The sequence below is a fragment of the Mustela putorius genome, unplaced genomic scaffold, assembly GCF_011764305.1.
Source record: "Mustela putorius furo isolate JIRA1106 unplaced genomic scaffold, ASM1176430v1.1 tig00000224_pilon_pilon_pilon, whole genome shotgun sequence".
NCBI classification, from domain to species: domain Eukaryota; kingdom Metazoa; phylum Chordata; class Mammalia; order Carnivora; family Mustelidae; genus Mustela; species Mustela putorius.
The window spans coordinates 14096531-14115900 of NW_025421321.1; the positions used below are offsets into that span (position 1 = coordinate 14096531).

Genomic DNA, 19370 nt, shown 5'->3' on the forward strand with positions numbered 1-19370 from the left:
TTTTCCATAATTTTGGTCCAAGTATTACAATCCACTATTATAGCTCATGAATGGATTTTGAAGTTCTGCCATGACATCACACTATAAAAAGTATTCTATGGACAAATAGATCTGGAACCCAGTAGGCTAAAGGAAAACTGATGAGCTTCCAAAATTAAATAGCATAGCAAAACAAGGAAACACTGCCCAGTGAAATCAACTCAAATTTTGAAAAATAAATCAAAATTTGAGATATTAATATTTTAAACATATATTATAAAACAAAGGGTTTTCCTAATGTGTAATAAATATCTTTAAGCTTAAAAAAAGTCCTGCCATATTTTATAGCAACACAATTGAATAGCACTTTATAAGTTATTCAGATATTACTGCATTATATACAATTTACACATTTCATAGTAAAGATAGACAGGTGATACATAGTTCTTTAACAAAACATGTGGTTTTTGGAGAGTTAATGCCATTAATGTTGGTATGAGATCCATATTTCATGACATTCCTTCATACATCTAAAATATTTCTCAGTTATACATGAGAAGCCTCAATTTTAGAGCTCTCTTACATACTTGAGAAAGCTTTACAAAGCTACCATGAATAAGAGGCAGAAACCACCCAAAGCCAAGTGTGCCACAATATAAAGAAAATACCAAAGGGCATTTGGAATCTAGCCGATAGGTCATAAATATGAAAATCTCCTTGCTAAGCGAATTACTTCATTGAAGAAGATGTGATGTCAAAGCCCTTAGGAAAGGTGACAACTGAAACCACTGGAGAGCCACTGTATTGAGAACTGTGGGAATTTCTAAATTAAAGGGCCTCGTGGTCTTCTATCCATTTGAATGCACAAAATGATGGAATTCAAGAACTTCTATCCATTTCACGTACCACATCCCAGGACACAGATTGTGTCTGTGATTGCCTTCACACAACAACCAACAAATACAGAAGAAGAATTTCATTTGTCTTCACTCTAGTTATCTGCTTTGGGCATTGTCCCTAAATCATACAGTTTGTATTCATGGTATGACACAGACATCTGTCCTTATGACTCCAATGTAGAAACTTCACTTATTAAAAACACAGTTGATTTGAGAGAAAGCATACAATTGGCAAAAATATGAGATTCAAGCCTGGCTTCACTACCTGCTTATAATTATGACTGGTGTTCGTATCTCAACTTTATACAATTAAAAAAAAAAAAAAAACACCAAAACTCAAAACATTTGTGAAACAATCATCTACAATAACTTTGCTATCAAGTTCTTTTTTAGTTAGGATTCAAGAGCAATTTGAAAATATCAATAAACTCTATGTTATCAGGAAAAAGAAATGATTTCATGTCTTTATAAAGTAAGCAGAGACTTTCAGGAAGGTCACACTGTTATTCTGGAAAAAAAAAAAAATGCTTTTTTAGAACCAGGAATACTGGGCCCTTTCAAGCATCTACTTTATTGTAAAAATTTCACTACAACAACAAAAGGAGACAAGTGCCTAAAAAGCAGTCCCAAACTCTTCATCCTAATTTTGAGTGCTGACAGGAATGATGCATTTCAAACTGATCAAATCTATCTACAAAATAAACAGGGGCACCTCGCACATGCGCACCACTGACTTGCAGTCGTTTGTGTGATCACTGTACAGCAATCACCGTGCTGGGCACTGAGACTGGAATAGTAAGCAAGACAAAGTTGCTCCCTCAAGAAACTTACAGTCTGGAGGACAGAGAGGTGGGATACCCCAAGGACTGGTACCATGGGAGCATAAAAAGGAGTCCTTGGCCCAAAATGATGGTCAGGAAAGATTTTAGAGGGAAATGGTGTCTCTGCTGATTTCAATGGCTTTAAGTACTATGACTCAGGCGCCCAGCCTTTGACAGCATTTCAGTACTCTATAAACACCGATCTACGTAGGGTCGGACCCAGAACCCACAGAGCGTTACAGCATTGTGGCACTCTATGAACAGTATCAGCATGTGGGGCGCCTAAGGGGCTCAGTGGGTTAAGCCTCTGCCTTTGGCTCAGGTCATGATCTCAGGGTCCTGGGATGGAGCCCCACATCGCATCAAGCCTGCTTCCCCCATCCCCTCTCTGCCTGCCTCTCTGCCTACTTGTGATCTCTCTGTCAAATAAATAAATGCAATCTTAAAAAAAAAAAAATCAGCATGCACTAGGAGTTTTTGGCTCAGTGAATGACACTGAACTATATATTTTTTTAAATTTTTTAAATTTAAATTCAATTAATTAACATATAATGTATTACCGGTTTCAGAGGTACAGGCCTATGATTCATCAGTCTTCTATAACACCCAGTGCTCATTACACCTACATGCCCTCCTTAATGTCCATCACCCAATTACTCCATCCCCACACCCTTCTCCCCTCCAGCAACCCTCCGTTTGTTTCCTGACGCTTAATCTGTGAACTACTTCCCGCAGTCAGAAAAAAAGCAGCTCCGTCTCCACGTCCTGGCCTGTTTTTCCTCTGCTCTCTACTTTCAAAGCCTGCAAAAAAAAAAATGCCCGTCACCTCTCTTTTTTTGTTAAACATGTTTGTTGAAGTACAACCTACATACAAAAAATTGAAAAAAAAAATTGCTGAAATTATCACAAGTGGAACACCCACACAATCATTACCCAGTCTAAGAAATGGAATATTCCCCGCACCCTTGAAACTTCCCTTGTGCCCTTTCTCTCCACCCCCCAGATGTGACCGTCATCCTGACTTCAAGACCAGAGTTTTGCGAAACATTCTTCCCACTTTATATAAATGGAATCACATAGTAGGCTATGCTCAACCTTAAGTTTGTGACATTCATTCAGGATGTTGTGTGTGGAAATACCTGATTCATTTTCTTTGCTTTTAAAGTAAAATATTCCATTGTATGAAAGAACCACAATATTTATTCAGTGTTGATGGGCATTTGTGCTATTTGCAGTATTCAGCTGTATTAAGGATTTATGAACATTCTTGTTTGTCTTTTGGTGCACATACATACACATTTCTATGTGGTCTATTATACTTAGGAATGAAACTGCCAGGTAACAGGCTGTGTATCTGCTCAGCTTCAGAAAATACTGTCAAACAGATGGTTTTGCCACTTCTCTCAGGAGTATGAGTTTCGTTTGCTTTGTATCCTTACCAACACTTGGTTTTATAAAGTTTTGGGGCTTTTTTTGTTGTTGTTGTCTTTGTTTTAGCCATTATCTTGGGGGTGGGTGTACTGCTATCTTACTGGGGTTTTAATTTGCATTTCCCTGTGACTATTTAGGTTTAGTATATTTTTCTCTGTTTGTTGGCCATTGGCTATCTTGTTTGTGATGCCTGATCATGTCTTCTGCATTTGTGAAATTAGGTTTTCTTTTTCCACTCATTTGTAAGAATCTGTTTTATATTCTGGAAACAAGTCCTTAGTTCGTTATATGCATTGCAAATATCTTCTACTCTGTAACTTACCTTTTCCCTTTCTGAACAGGGTCCTTCAGTAATAGAAGTTCCCAATTATAGTATAGACCAATTTATCAATCTTTTTCTACATGGTTGTTTTTTCCTCCTGTTTACAAACTCTTTTGTAAAGGGTCATGAAGATACTCTTACATATTTTTGTTGTAAACATTACTGTTTCATGCTTTGCATTTAGATTCTTATCCCACTTGGAATTGATATTTGTAGATGATGTGAGGTAAGGGATCATGATTTTTTTTTTTCTATAAGGTTATCCTGTTAGCTTAGAATGTTTTATTGAATGGTTCTCAGCCTTCTGGCTTAGATCAGGTGTAGATGTTTCATTGAAAATTCCATCTCTTGGGGCGCCTGGGTGGCTCAGTGGTTTAAGCCACTGCCTTCGGCTCAGGTCATGATCTCAGGGTGCTGGGATCGAGTCCCACATCGGGCTCAGCGGGGAGCCTGCTTCCCTCTGTCTCTCTCTGTCTGCCTCTCCATCTACTTGTGATTTCTCTCTGTCAAATAAATAAATAAATAAAATCTTTAAAAAAAAAAAAAAGAAAAAGAAAATTCCATCTCTCTCTTTTGTTCTGCAGTGACCCCTATGTCATAAATCAAGTTTCCAGATACATCTGGATCTGTTTCTGGACTCCCTGCTATTCTATTAGACTTCCTCATCTTAGACATTGTCAGTCTTTATACCAACACCACACTCTTTTTTATTACTATACCTATTTAATAGCCTTGTTATCTGGTAGTGTAAATCTTCCAACTTCTTTTTCTTCAAGATTATCTTGACTATCATTGGTCCTTTGCATTTCTGTATAAATATTAGATTCATTTGTCAATTACTGCTAAGAGTAACCTCTCTGTCTCTGTCTCAATTACCTCAGATAGCTTTGGAGTATGTTTCTCCCATTAGGACTCTGTTTAATAAGGGGCACTAAGTTCTGCAGGAAGACATGAGAATGTATGAGGTGTTTCAGACTGAAGGTACATGGCACTCATTGAGGAGCAAGCCCTTGATTCTTAGAAACTTGCTGTGTCCCTTAGAGATTTTTGTAAGGAAACATTTTTTAAAGAGACGACTATTCAGACTTCTCTAGAAATATATTTTTATGATAATTACCAGTATCATATACTTCTAGAGTCTCAGAGTATATTCAGAAGTTCCATTCATTTCACTCTTTAAAAACAAGGTCGGGGGCACCTGGGTGACTCAGTTAGTTAAGCACCCGACTCTTGATTTCTGCTCAAGTCATGATCTCAGGATCATGACACTGAGCATGAGGTTGGCTCCACACTGGACACGGAATCTGCTTTAAGAGTCTCCCTCTGCCTCTCCCCGCCCCACTCAGGGGCTCTCTCTACCAAAAAAAAAAAAAAAATTAGAAGGCAAAGGTTTTCTGAAATAATTCTTCTTTTAATTAAATCCAGCTATACGGGCCTCCTGGGTGGCTCAGTTGGTTAAGCACCTGCCTTTGGTCATGATCCTGAAGTCCTAGGATAGAGCCCCTCATCGGGCTCCCTGCTCAGTGGGGAGTCTGGTTCTCCCTCTGCCCTTCATCCAGCCAGTGCTCTCTTTGGCTCTTGCTCTGGCTATCTCAAATAAATAAAATCTTTTAAAAATAAATAAATAAATTCAGTTTTACTTGAATATTGTTATTTGTTTTTGTTTTTTTCTTTTCGGGCAGGGGGAGAGATTTTAGGCAGACCCTGAGCCCAGTGCAGAGCCAGTCACAGGGCTCAATCTCACAACCCTCAGATCACCACCTGAGCCAAAATCAAGTCAGACACTTAACCAACTGAGCCTCCTACACACCCTGAATGTCAGTTTTTTAAATGAATAGTTTTCACATAACCATTTTTGTTTTATATTATTATGAGAACTGGAACAGTATTATATTTCCTAAGAACCTTAGAACTTCAGCTAAATAATGACTTCATATGTTCTTCTAGCTTTGTTGTGTATATGTGTTTTTTTTTTTTAAGTTTATTTACTTTTTTGGTAATCTCTACACCCAATGCGGGGTTTGAACTCATGACCCTGAGATCAAAAGTCACATGCTCTACCAACTGAGACTGCCAGACGCCCTTGTTCTTAGAGCTTTGAATTCTCAATGCCCAACTTACAGGCAAACTTTAGAAGTACAACAGTGTAAACCTACAAGTCAAGAATCTAGGATTCCGGGGCACCTGGGTGGCTCAGTGGGTCAAGCCTCTGCCTTTGGCTCAGGTCATGATCTCAGGGTCTTGAGATAGAGTCCCACATTGGGCTCTCTGCTCAGCAGGGAACCTGCCTCCCCTTCTTTCTCTGCCTGCTTCTGCCTACTTGTGATTTCTGTCAAATAAATAAGTAAAATCTTAAAAAAAAAAAAAAAAGAATCCAGGATTCCAGTTTTGAGCTGTGCCATCTAGTATTTATAACTACTCATATACAGATTTACTATACATAAGAGAGCAATTGTATTGCCTATGTTTCACTTATTATTAACCGAATGATGATTTTTAAGGCTAGTATAGTCCAATAAACTACAAAGGACTTCAGGACAGGGACTGTTGGATCCCTACATAGTAAGAATGATAAAATGCAATAATTGTGTGAATTCATGAGTAATTAATCTTTATCTCATCATTGTTTTTCTGAAAGGACATAAGGGAGACTAAGAAAAAAACTTAAATTGAATGGGAAGTTGACTTTAAATGTCAAGTAGGGAAGGAAACTAAATTTCACATTGGGTTTCATTCTCCTCATACTGGCTGATGGTGGTATATCCACTTAGGTGAGATAGTGAATGGGGCTAGTCAGTCAGGCCTAAAGGGCAAAATATTGATTGCAGGAGTCTTCATTGTATTTTCATACCATGTAAGCACGTCTTGCCCACAACATGCGTGCTATGCATACTTGCTGATTTGAGAGCATTCAAAACTAGAGCACTAACATTACAATTCTTTATGATATAGGTGGTACCTTTTAAAATGTAAATGTTAGGCAGAGCCTAATTTTATATGTCCATGGCTTGGAAGGTCCCTTTTATGGGTCATGGAACCAGATACACATGGAGACAATGTGCCATCCATGAAGGGAGAAAAGAATTTCCCCATATACTGGAATACCTGGCATGTTTATGATACTAAATGAGCTTTCTAACAATCATTCTGCCCTAGACAGAAAAAAAGGCATGTTCGTTAATAATACCCAATGTGGGGGTGCCTGGGTGGCTCAGTGGGTTAAAGCCTCTGCCTTCAGCTCGGGTCATGGTCCCGGGGTCCTGGGATCAAGCCCCACATCAGGATCTCTGCTTGGCAGGGAGCCTGCTTCCCCCTCTCCCTCTCTGCCTGCCTCTCTGCCTACTTGTGATCTCTGTCAAATAAATAAATAAAATCTTAAATAATAATAATAATAATAATACCCAATGTGGATTCTATAGAGCATCAGACCTGTGAAAGAATAGGGTTCTCCTAGGGTAAATAATAAAACCATTTTGAAAGTCCGGGAATTTATAGAAAGCCATACAGAGAAAGTTTCTTGAGGTCCTGTTATTTTAAATTATATGACTCAGAAAATAACTATGCTTATATAATAATATTTTAGCTAAATGTTTATAATAAACATCTTTACTTAAATTTACAGAATATTAACAAACTCCCATTTATTTGTAACCCAAGCAACCAGAAAATTCAATCATTATTAAATTCTTTTCCCATAAGACAGGCTCTAAAATAGCAATAGATGCTCATGATTATAATCAATGAGACTGAAGATCACAATGGGGCTCCTGAATAATTTTTTTAGAGGGGATTATTTTTAGTGTTTAAGGTTGTTTATGTTATTATATTCTAATGATTATAAAACTGGTCCCATGTATAGTAAACACAAGGAAACTAGTTAAACAGAAAAATTCAATTAATGAGAAATTCCATTCACCAACCCTTACTTAGAATCAAGGGCTTATCCTATCTGTTGTTCTCTCAAAGTCAGACATACCAGTCACTCTGCTTTCTCTCTCAAAAATCTTTCCCTATCAGTGAATTATACTATCCTATAAGCCCTAAAATACCACTTAACATATGTGAGTTAATCTTATCCTGTTTTTTCAAATGTTAGTTTTTATGAACATCATTTTTAATTTTACTAATATTAAAGTTTACTATTATTGAATATGGTAAAATAATACAAAATCATTTTTAAATAAATTAGCAAGAGTTTTAATTATAAGGAATTAGAGAGAAATGCTAAAATATGGGATTAAATGAGTCTAAACCATTCAAGCTTAACCAAAGAGTTCATTTCCCCTTTCCACATTTATGATACCTAAAATTTTTACTATATTTTTAAAACCTACGTACATTTTAGCTGCTGAAAACAACTCCAAGAATTCACAGTATCTGACTCATCAAAAGCTTTTTCATTCATCAAAATAACTTTACTTACAAAAAGTAAAAATCAACATTAATAGTAGGAAATATCTTGTTAAATAGCAATGTAAATTCACTGGACAGAAATTTTTCACTAAAATGCTTCATAAAATTTATGAACATAAAATTATAAATTTAGAACAAGGTGATCACCTTTACATGTTTACAATTTATAAGAGAAACTAACAAATTGGTATTGATTTTAATATAAATTTCTAAAAAAAGAATTGCAAAAAAAGAAATGGAATGTATCTCTTAGTATCTTCATGTATATCTGTCTGAAATATTTTTAGAGAGGCCATAATGCTCCCAGATAACCAAGAGAGCCTCTTCTTAAATGATGGATCATTGCTACGCAGCTAGCTATTTTAAATTTGCTTAAAACAACAAGAACAAAAAATATATATTTGCACATAATAGGTTCAAAATAGGTTTTACATGAGAATCAAAAATGGGTTTTATATGAGCATATAATATTAAAAGTATTCAAAAAGAAATTAATTTGTATTTTTGCTCCTATGATCTGCTTTAAAAAAAACCACATAGGTTTCTTAAGTGGCAGCCGATACACATACAAAGTAACTATTCAGATCATGGAAGGTTCCTAGCAAACTTTTTTGCTTTTATAATTCTGTTTCTCTTCACACCCATCAAATGGGATATGTAGGTGTATGTAACACTCATCATTCTTTATGAAAAACACCATTCTGAACACAGAAAAATAAATGTTTTGATATATAGATGAACAATATAGGCATATATCTCTGATACGATCCAAATATGCCAAACCTCATAAAGCTACATTTCCTTTATCTGCAAGAATGCACATATGCATGTCTCTGTAATGCACAATGCATATAAATCTGTATGTTTTAAGAGCTGAATAATATATTTACTTAACAGAAGCAGATTAATTCCAAAACTAAGATTCAACAGAACTAAAAGTTACCTAATTAATAAAAATAGATCAGCTGCAAATAAGTTTAACCTATTCCCTTCAAAATATATTAGAATTATATATATATATATATATATATATATATATATATATACATACAAATACATATATCTTTTTAGGATACTTATATAGTATAATTTATTTACTATTGTGCTACCTAAAATAATAAATACAGAAATTAAAAAGAGATAGGATTGCCAGACTTTGGTGTTAATTTGAATAAATTACCATTTTTAAGTTCTGGATAACTAATTTGAACAATAAGACAACATGCCTAAATTTCTCAATAAACATATCAGAGAAAGGCTTACCTCTATTTTAACTTGAACCAAAAACGAGTCTCATTCAGGATTTTACAACTCTGATCTAAACAAAATAATAGGCAGGGAAAATTGTTTTTAAATAATCACTTTGACCATTACAATTAAATGAATAACAATCTTTATAACTAATGTGGGTTTATTTTGGACAAGTGGAGGGGCATGTGTGTGTGTGTGTGTGCGTGTGTGTGTGTGTGACCAGCCATCGTGATAATGACTGCTTCTCCTCAGAGCAGAAGGTGAGTGAATCACTCTAAGTAAGAGTACTTACTGGCTAAGTTCTGAGTCAACTAATAGGAAACTACAGTATTATTCAAAACTCCTTTTTACTAAAGACAGTTACAAAATCACTCTTTTATAGGTGCTACAGTTTGGTTCAAAGCCTCCTGGAAGTTCAATGACAACATTAAACCATTAACCACTCAGCTCCTGAACACAAGGAAAATTATGCTTGTATAGCAAGTAGGATTTCCTTCCCAAGATTGCCACAGCAGTAAAATTAACAATGAATTATTCTGGTAATTGTGAGGGGAGGGGTGGAAGGGGAAGGAAAAGGGAAAAAAATAGTTCCTATCATGTCTTTCCCTTACTTAAAGGTTTACACTTCTTAATGTAACATAATGTAAAATTAAGTCTGGGAACACTTGTTTGGGGACACGATTTAAAATATAAAGTGGAATTTAAAAGAAAGATAAGCTACTTAAATCTTCAAAGAGAAACTAAAAACTAATGGTAATTTTCTCATGTATCACATTCCAAAGAAGAGCCCTTACGGTATAAGGATCCCATGAGTTCATGACAGCTTTATTCTTAGACCCACAAATCAAGCCATTGTTACGCCCTGAAACTGTGGGAACTGCTGCCACCTACAGGAGCTGAACAATAATGGCAGTGTTTTACTCAGCAGTACCCTCTATTGGGGACGGAAATGTGCTGAACGTGTAAGCACTTTTCTTAACAGCAGGTGGCCTCACTTTTGCTGCAGATTTTACCTCAAAGACGTTGGTTTAAAAGCTTTTTCGTGTTTTGTAAAATAAACTCCAACTTCTGCCAGAATCTAAAGTTGCTAGGTGATTTGAGAAGGAAAAAACACAGCCTTGAACTCTGCAAATTCACTTCCATAAACAGTTTTACAAAGTCGTTCCCCAGTTGCTAATCTGATGTCACTTAGTGCCACGCTGTAACAACAAGGCCACAAACGAGAGAGGCTTTCTGCTGAGAGTCACTGCAAAGGGACAAGATGAAGGAAAGTATTTATAGAATGTAGAAGGCCAGTTACCACAGTTAGTCCCATCTTCCTAGAATTTATTATACAGGTGCTCTGTAACAAAATAATTATAAAGCTGACAGCTTCTTATGACAATCTGGGGTTATACATTTTAAAAGTCTTTCACTGTTGAGGATTCAAAAATTCAAACCTTTACGGGTAGTAATATATACCAAAGATGTCAGCATAATTTTTCTTAGAAAAGCAAATTAACTTTTCCGTGCTTTAGGGTAACCATCAAATGATGCAACAAAGGGTTTCCCTTTGTTTTTAATTTGTCTGTATTAATTAAAATAGCCAACGACTTTATTACTGTAAAGATTTGGGAATTCTTTTTAAGTGTTCAAAAATAAGTCAAGTAGCATTCATGCTATGAAAACAGTGCCCCATATACTGCAGTAGACATGCCATTAACTGACAATTTCAATTCAACAGCAAGATACCGCCACTATTAAACTCTAAACCTCTAAATGTGATTCCCTCAAACGGCAAGGAAAAAAGTAGACTTAGAGGACAAAATAAGGCAACAAACAATACTGAATCTGGAGCTATGAAACAGCAAATAAAACTATTATTGAAATATTGACTATTCCTAAAATATTAGATGAATATCGACAAATTCAGCCAACTCTCCGTAAGTTTATCATGTTTCTGTAGAAGAAAACTTGGGATCTGTTTCTGAGTATCATTCAATCTTTGGTCACAAAACCACAGATTTCTAAAATCTATTTAATACAAACTGCTCTTATGCATATATTCTTTAAGGCCACTGAAATAAATTGTCACTGCATAGCCTGTATTTACCATGCAGACCTGTAGGAAAAAAGTATTATCCCTCCTTGTGTGTGAAGTAGTTTGTTAACCCCATGAGTTTACCTGTAATGAGGCTTGACCCACACCTCACCATCAAGAATATGCTGACAGTCCTGAGTTGAGGCCTATCCCCTTCATATTTTCATGTGTCTAACCTGCTACCATCTTCTTCAAATCAATTTTGTGCTATGGATAAAAGCTCTGATGGACTTTGAATCCCTTCCAAAGTTGAGAAATGGCAACTAGGCAAAATGAAGGCATAGAAAAAACTGTAAGGGGCGCCTGGGTGGCTCAGTTGGTGGGGCGACTGCCTTTGGCTCGGGTCATGGACCCAGAGTCCTGGGATCGAGTCCCGCGTCGGGCTCCCAGTTCCATGGGGCGTCTGCTTCTCCCTCTGACCCTCTCCCCTCTCTCTCATTGCTCTCATGCTCTCTCTCATTCTCTCTTGCTCACTCAAATAAATAAATAAAATCTTTAAAAATCTTTAAAAAAAGAAAACTGTAAGTGCTTAATTAAAAATGTACTGGCCCCTAGGAATTCTAGATAACTGGGCTTTACATTTATACATTTATACTTTTGAGTTTTAACAAGTTTTTTTTTCCCTCCAGCTACCTACATGAGCCATTTTAAAATTGTTTAGTTAATCATTACAGTTTCGGCCATGATTTTTTTTTTTCAATTTCCAAATCATGGTTTAAAAAGTTTTTACTTATGGGACACCTCGGTGGCTCAGTTGGTTAAGTGTCTGCCTTTGGCTCAAGTCATGATCCTGGGGTCCTGGGACAGAATCCCATATCGGGCTCCCTGCTCCTTGGGGAGCCTGCTTCTCCCTCTGCCTCTCTCTCTTTCAGTCTCTCATGAATACATAAATAAAATTTTTAAAAAGAAGTTTTTACTTGTAGTAGGGTTAAGCAAAATTAACATATATATACATAAACAAAATCATTGCAGTGAACCTAATACAGCAATACTATAAATATCTACTGCTTCTCAGGAGGGATACAGGTATGTACCCTAATCCTCGGTTTCTTGGAAATTTATGATGATATGAAGTGCTTTATTAGATCAAATTTTAAGTTCCTTTTAAATCAATAATGAACAGTATTAAACTGGACTTTTATGGTATTTTTTTAAAGATTGTGATTTGATATATGGACAGATATAATTGTATGAGGTAATAGATTTTCACAGTTTTCTTCAAATTTTGTTTACATATTCTTTTTATTTTCCTAAATTCTTTACATCCTCACTATAATGTTTCAGAACTCTCTTTGATATAATTACATGAAAACTTACTTTCATTACTTCAGCAATAAGCCATTTGGATAATAATAATACCTATGATATAGTTTGTATCCACCATTTGCCACGAGCTAGGAGCATTTTATTCATAAACATTGATCCTTCAACCAACACTATGAGGTATTATCCCCATTTCACAGATGAGGAAACTGAAGAACAAGGAAATCACATGACTTGCCCAAGGCCATGAGGCCTACAGGTTACAAATCAAGCATTCATTTCATTAAGCAACTGTGGATATAACTTTGAAGAAAATTATTGAGCAATTGCTACATGGAACACATGAGGCAAACACATTTTTTTCATAAGACAAATTATTTTACAAACCGATCATTCAAAATTCTTAAAAATGCATAAAGTACTATAAAAAACCTGAATATGACAAGATCTAAAATTTCACTGTATTCTTGATATATATTACTACAACAATAAAATGAACACATTTCACAGCCAAAAAAGGATTCAGCAGTTGGAAAGTGTAAATAGTTGATGCTACAAAGTCATTATCTATCTCATTTCAATAACACATTATAATATGCAAGCCTGTAAAGGGACTCTATATTGATAGGGAGGGGGATCATCTGAATTCATAATATTCTTGATCTTTATGGAATTAATAATCTCCTACCTCATTTTTTTTTCAACAACATACTTTTACCACTTTTGCAGTGTCTTCATTTTGAAAACACTTGGAATAAACAGTTTAAAAACTGTAATTTTCCTTGTAGGTGCATCATTAAATGCATTATCGACTCACCACCAAAGAACTACAGTGCAAGCCTGAGGACAAAAGGCATTTTAGATGTTGTAAGTATATTAGAGAGCAGCCTTTTCTTTAAATCATCAAGTAAAGTCATCTCGTTCTTTTTTTTTTTAAGCGATTTGAATCTTGTTTTACACACACAAAAAAAATCAAATGCAATAACATTTCAGTCATCACACATTATATAGTGAGAAACAAAGGAAAAGGTTTAGAAGGATATCCTAAAGCTTCAGTTCTAAGGGGCGTAGTAAGTAGGTACGCCAATGGTTCTCAGAGAGCGCACAGACTTTTCCCTTCAAAGATTCCTAAATGATGATGCATTTTTTATTTGAAGGGTACTGTTGCTTTGCCCACCATATGCCTCTAGTAAATCAAAATGAAAATAATATCATGCAAGAGGCTATTTGAATGAAATTTTCCTTTAAAATAGTGGGCAATCTCACCCTTTTAACAGTCCTCCTCCCTGTGGGAGCATCGTAGCAATACACGTGGGATGTTCCTGTCTCTGCTTTGGGCACTGCCAGTTGATTCTTGCCAAAATTTCTACCTATTCTTCTTTTTTTTTTTTTTAAGATTTTGTTTATTTATTTGAGAGAGAGAAAGAGAATGAGAGCATGAGAGGAGACAGGTCAGCAGGAGAAGCAGACTCCCCGCTGAGCAGGGAGCCCGATGTAGAACTCCAACCCAGGATTCCAGGATCAGGACCTGAGCCAAAGGTAGTCGCCCAACCAACTGAGCCACCCAGGTCCCCCAGTGTCTATCTATTCTTAGCCATGTTTACAAACTCCTACTTTTCAAGTAAGATCCAGTCTTATATTTCTACATTCCAGATGACAAGGTCCTACCATTTACTAAGATTTTCGTTTTGTTTTTGTTAAGGTTTTATTTATCTACCTTTAACTTTAAATCAGATATTAATAAAATATAATAAATGCTCAAGGAGAGGAGCACTGGCTGGCTCAGTCGGAAAAGCATGCAACTATCTCAGGGTCATAAGTCCAAGCCCTGCATTGGGCATAGAGCTTACTTAAAATTAATAAATAACTTTTATTAAAAAATGCTCAAGGGGATACAAAAGAAATACAGAACATGATAAATACTAAAGTAATGCCACATGTATCAGGAAGATTATATATTGGATCTTTTCAAATATATATATATATATATATATATATATATATATATATATGGTGGGGGGATAAATATTAGAATCAAGTTTGTTCAAAAAATAATACACCTGAATCGTGTCTGTAACTATGTCTCAGGTCTTCTCTTTCTTGTGCCTGGCTAGTATTTCGCACTGAGTATCTATGTCATTGATTGTAAGTATTCAGTGTATTTGGCCTTCATTTACTTAGGGCCTTCTATGTACCAGATACTGAATAAGGCAAAGTTACTAGTTTGAGGAGCTTGCATTTTTAGCAACACAGCAGAGGAAACATGGAAAAAGAAAATTTCAATTGGGATCTGAATAGATGTTTCAATGCATCTACAGTGGTATTGATACAATTGATAGAAATAACATACAGTGCTGTTTGGAACACAGAGGAACACTTGGACTAGCGAAGTGACAGACCCGGAAAGACACCGAGCTCAGGTGTCTGCTGAATTTGAATCTGAGGAAGTCACTGCTTTAGAGATTTGAGATCTCATTGGATTGACAGACATACAGGAATTAAATAGTAACAGAACATGTTGACTTGGTTATATTCTTTAAAAAAAATAATAAATTACCCCAGCATGTGACTAGGTCTTTGTCTCTCTTTCTCTAAATGCTTATCTTTTTTTTTTATACTCTAATTTTCTATTAAGTTCAAGAGACATGTCATAGTTTCAAAGAACTATGACGTTTATTATGGGGCTCATCTACCATGTCTCATGTGATGAAATTAATGGAGTTCTAAAACATCATTCTTCTCCAGATAACCTGTGCTAGATTCATGTAATTGCTGCTTGATAGTAGTCAATTTGGATGGTGCCTCACAGATAATCTCTCAAGAGAACAGTCGTTCCAGTTTGCTGGATGAAAGGCAATTGTGTAAAAAAGGGGAGGGGGCACAAGTAAATGATGGGAACCCCATTAACCAAGACTACAATCCTAGCAAGCCTACCATATCTCTGGGCAGTTGAATTTTCTCTTGGTAAACTGTTTTAGCTTTTGTCATTTGGGTTTCTACCACATAGTTTATTTATTCCACTGTAAACTGTAAATTCCCCAAGGACAGAGCATTCTTTTTCTATTTTGTAACCTCAGAGCATCTACTAAAAAATTCAACACAGAGAAAAATCATGGGATGTAAATGCTTCATTGTCTGGAAGGTGGATCTTCCATATGAAATGCAATGTATTATATGTAAATTAAATCTTCCCTAAATAATTTTTCTCTCCAAATCACATTTTTACATTTAAACTGTATTATTAAATTATTTCTAAAATGTGCTCTTTTTAAAAAGAAAGGTCTTGGGGGCCTGGGTGGCTCAGTTGATAAAGTGTCTGCCTTCAGCTCAGGTTATGAATCTGGGGTCCTAGGATCAAGTCCCACATTGGGTTCCTTGCTCAGCTGGGAGTCTGCTTCTCCCACTCCCTCCGCATATCCCCCCTGCTCGTGCTCTCTCATTCTTTCTCAAATAAATAAATAAAAACCTTAAAAGAAAAGAAAAAAGAGAAAGAAAGATCTGATATATCAGTGGTCCAACTTTGCTGGTCCTTCTCTAACAACAGAATTATTTATTTCTGATCTGTTAGTGGTTCAATGTTTAATTTTTCAAACATAGATTATTAGCATTTATGGTAAATAAAAGGTAAAACCTACTAAGGAGGTTTCAACTATATAAACTATTTGGTTTCTTACTATGAGGCATATATTTTTCATAAAGCAAAACAGAAAGGTAATGCCCACAATAGCATATACTTTGGCCAATAACAATCCATGTCTCTGGTTTTCTTTTTAGTAATAGATGATAGCATGTGCCACAAAGCAGGCGGTACCACTATTTCACCAACGGAAACATTCCTTCTGCCCCCTCCCGCAAATTCAGGAGGAATGGAAAAAAACATCATGGTAGAACTGTCCATGATTGTTTATCAATCTCAGAAGAATTAGGAAAAAAATGTGCATAGATTTCAAAGCAGCTGGGAAGAATACAACTTGATGATTACATAAGGTATTTAATGTATATCAGTTAATATATTTTATTATTTGACTCCAACATTTAATACCATCAAAGTGTAATTTTTGTTTTATCTGGAGAATCAAAGTCTGTTAAAAACCAGGTTCCAAAATGCTGTTTTCTGACTTGTCTAATTTCAAGAAAGCAATCTCTTCTAAAAACTGCCTGCCTTCTTTACCAACTGTGGCTCCTACATGATTATCAACCATGCTTTAATTTTCTGTATCCTCAGGGCCAAGTTTACATTGTATCACTATAAGTATTTGTTAAAATGAAAAAGGAGATATGGAATATCTGTATTATGAATGTTTTGAAAAAGTACAGTTTAGTATGAAGAGGGTTTTGAAGGCTGATACACAAGTTCAAACCTTAGACAAGTTATTAGATTAAGCTTCACAACAGCAGTAGTAATAGCTACCATTTGTTAAATGACTACTATGGTATCTACTTTATAAACATTATCATATTCAATCTTCACAATAAGAAATAACCACTCAAATGAACTTCAAAACCAAGTTTCATGCAATGGTTAAAACAGGATTGTTTATTTTCTTCTTTTTGGAAAAATCATAAATAATTCCTTTGAAAATCTTCACAACAACCCCTTGAATTAAGGTGCTATTTTTATCTCCTTTTTACATATCCTTTTTACATATCAAGTACATATCAGTACTCAGATAGGAGTAATTTGACTGAAGTCACACAACTAGTCAATGGTGACTGACAAAGTCCATGTTCTTTCCAATATACCAATTTATTTTCCCAATGCCTACTAAACGGGCATAATAATGTCTACCACACAGGGTTGTTGTAAATTTTGCTTTTAAAAAAATATGGGGACGCCTCGGTAGGCAGTCAATTAAGCATCAGACTCTTGGTTTTGGCTCAGGTCATGATCTCAGGGCCATGAGATCAAGCTCTGTGTGGGGCTCATGCTCAGTGCGGAGTCTGCCTGAGACTCTCTCTCGCTCTCCCTCTGCCCCTCCCTACCCAACTCCTGTGCCTGCTCTCATGAAATAAATAAACAAATATAAATAAAGAAATATGTGAAAACATGATGGCTGCCCAGAGTAAACATTCAATATATATTAGTTTTCTTCCTTCATCACCCAACTTGTTCACCCCTTGTTTTGTGGATCTAAAATGTCTAATAAATACCCAAATATATTTTACATATTTTAGATTTTATATAGATAATATATATTTTATATATATAAAATATATGCATATATGTAATATATCCCTTACCTATTTAAATCTATATTCTTACCTGCTATATATTAGCTCTTAGATACACACATACACATAAATGCATGTATGGGTATATGTATGTGTGTGTCTATATACATAAATGTGTATCAGTTAAACTAAATCCCATTTACTTTACCAACCCCTCCTATATCTATATCTCAAGCACTATGCATGTGTACCATCCATAACATATCAGTTCCTTGAGTTAACCTTTTAATTATTTCCTTAGTTTAGAATATTTCATTGTTCCTGGTTATATTGCTCATTATCTTTAAAATTTACACAAGACTATATCTTTCCTTGAGCAGGGAGTCTGCTCGTCCCTCTCCCTCTGCCCCTCCCCTGCCACCAGCTCGTGTGGGCATGCATGCAGTAATAAATAAATAAAATCTTTTTAAAAAAATGAATTTCCAACACCAACATTTTAGCCAATCTTTGAACTTCACTGATTTAAAGCTTTCCATTTGTAATTTAAGTAATTTAATAATATATAATACTGCTCTTTCATAAGATAAGAAATAATAGAAAATACTGATGGGACTGGAAGAGATTATGCTGAGTGAAATAACTCAAGCAGAGAGAGTCAATTATCATATGGTTTCATTCACTTGTGGAGCATAAGAAATAACACAGAGGAGATCGGGAGATGGAGAGAAGTGAGTTGGGGGAAATCAGAGGGGGAGAAGAACCATGAGAGACTGTGGACTCTGAGAAACAAACTGAGGGTTTTGGAGGGGTGGGGGGTGGGGGGTTCGGTGAGCCCGGTGGTAGATATTAAGGAGGGCATGTATTGCATGGAGCACTGGATGTGGTGTATAAACAATGAATTATGGATCACTGACAAAAAAATTAAATTAAATTTAATTTAAAAAAAAGAAAATACTGATACATTTAAATACAGACAATTTTTTAAAAAAGATTTTACTTATTTATTTTAGAGAGAGAGAGAGCACAAGCCAGGGGGAGAGGCAGAGGGAAAAGTAGACTCCCACTGAGCAGCAAGCCCCATGCAGGGCTCCATTCCAGGACCCTGGGATCACGACCTGACCCGAAGGCACATGCATAATTGACTGAGCCACCCAGGTGCCCTAAATACATACAATTTTAAAACAATTTTTGAAAGTCTAAAAGAAAAACAGCTGGGGAAGAAACATTAACAAAACGTTGAAAAACAAAAACTTGATATCCCTAATATTCAAAGAGATTTTAGAAATCAGTAAGAAAAAGATGAATATAGCAATGAGGAAATGGGCAAAAGAAAAAATAATTCACAATAGAAAAAATGCATAGACTAAAACCCATGGTCACAACTATGACAAAGTTGGTTGATAAGGTATCTCCAGAATGAGAAGCTATAACAGGTGGAAACAAACCATGGACATCTCAGTTCACTAGCAGGTACTTCCTGGAAAGCAGAGAGGGCCAATCTGAAAACCACAGCTGAAAATGAAAGAGACTATTTTTTTTTTAAAGATTTTATTTACTTATTTGACAGAGAGAGATCACAAGTAGGCAGAGAGGCAGGCAGAGAGAGAGAAGGGGAAGCAGGCTCCCCACTGAGCAGAGAGCCCAATGTGAGGATCGATCCCAGGACCCTGGGATAATGACCTGACCTGAAGGCAGAGGCTTTAACCCACTGAGCCACCCAGGCACCCCCTGAAAGAGAC

General features: G+C 35.8%; 1 protein-coding gene and 1 long non-coding RNA gene across 3 annotated transcripts in view; both read right to left on the reverse strand.

Annotated features, from left to right (window-relative positions):
• The window catches only part of CAMKMT (calmodulin-lysine N-methyltransferase), a 374335-nt gene that overhangs the window by 242053 nt on the left and 112912 nt on the right, over positions 1-19370 (reverse strand). The window lies entirely within an intron of this gene.
• LOC101673848 lies at positions 2458-11529 on the reverse strand. The gene is made up of 3 exons (XR_199446.3): positions 10130-11529; positions 9129-9183; positions 2458-2500 (listed from the first exon to the last, which is right to left on the reverse strand). It is a non-coding gene; the product is annotated as an uncharacterized LOC101673848 (long non-coding RNA).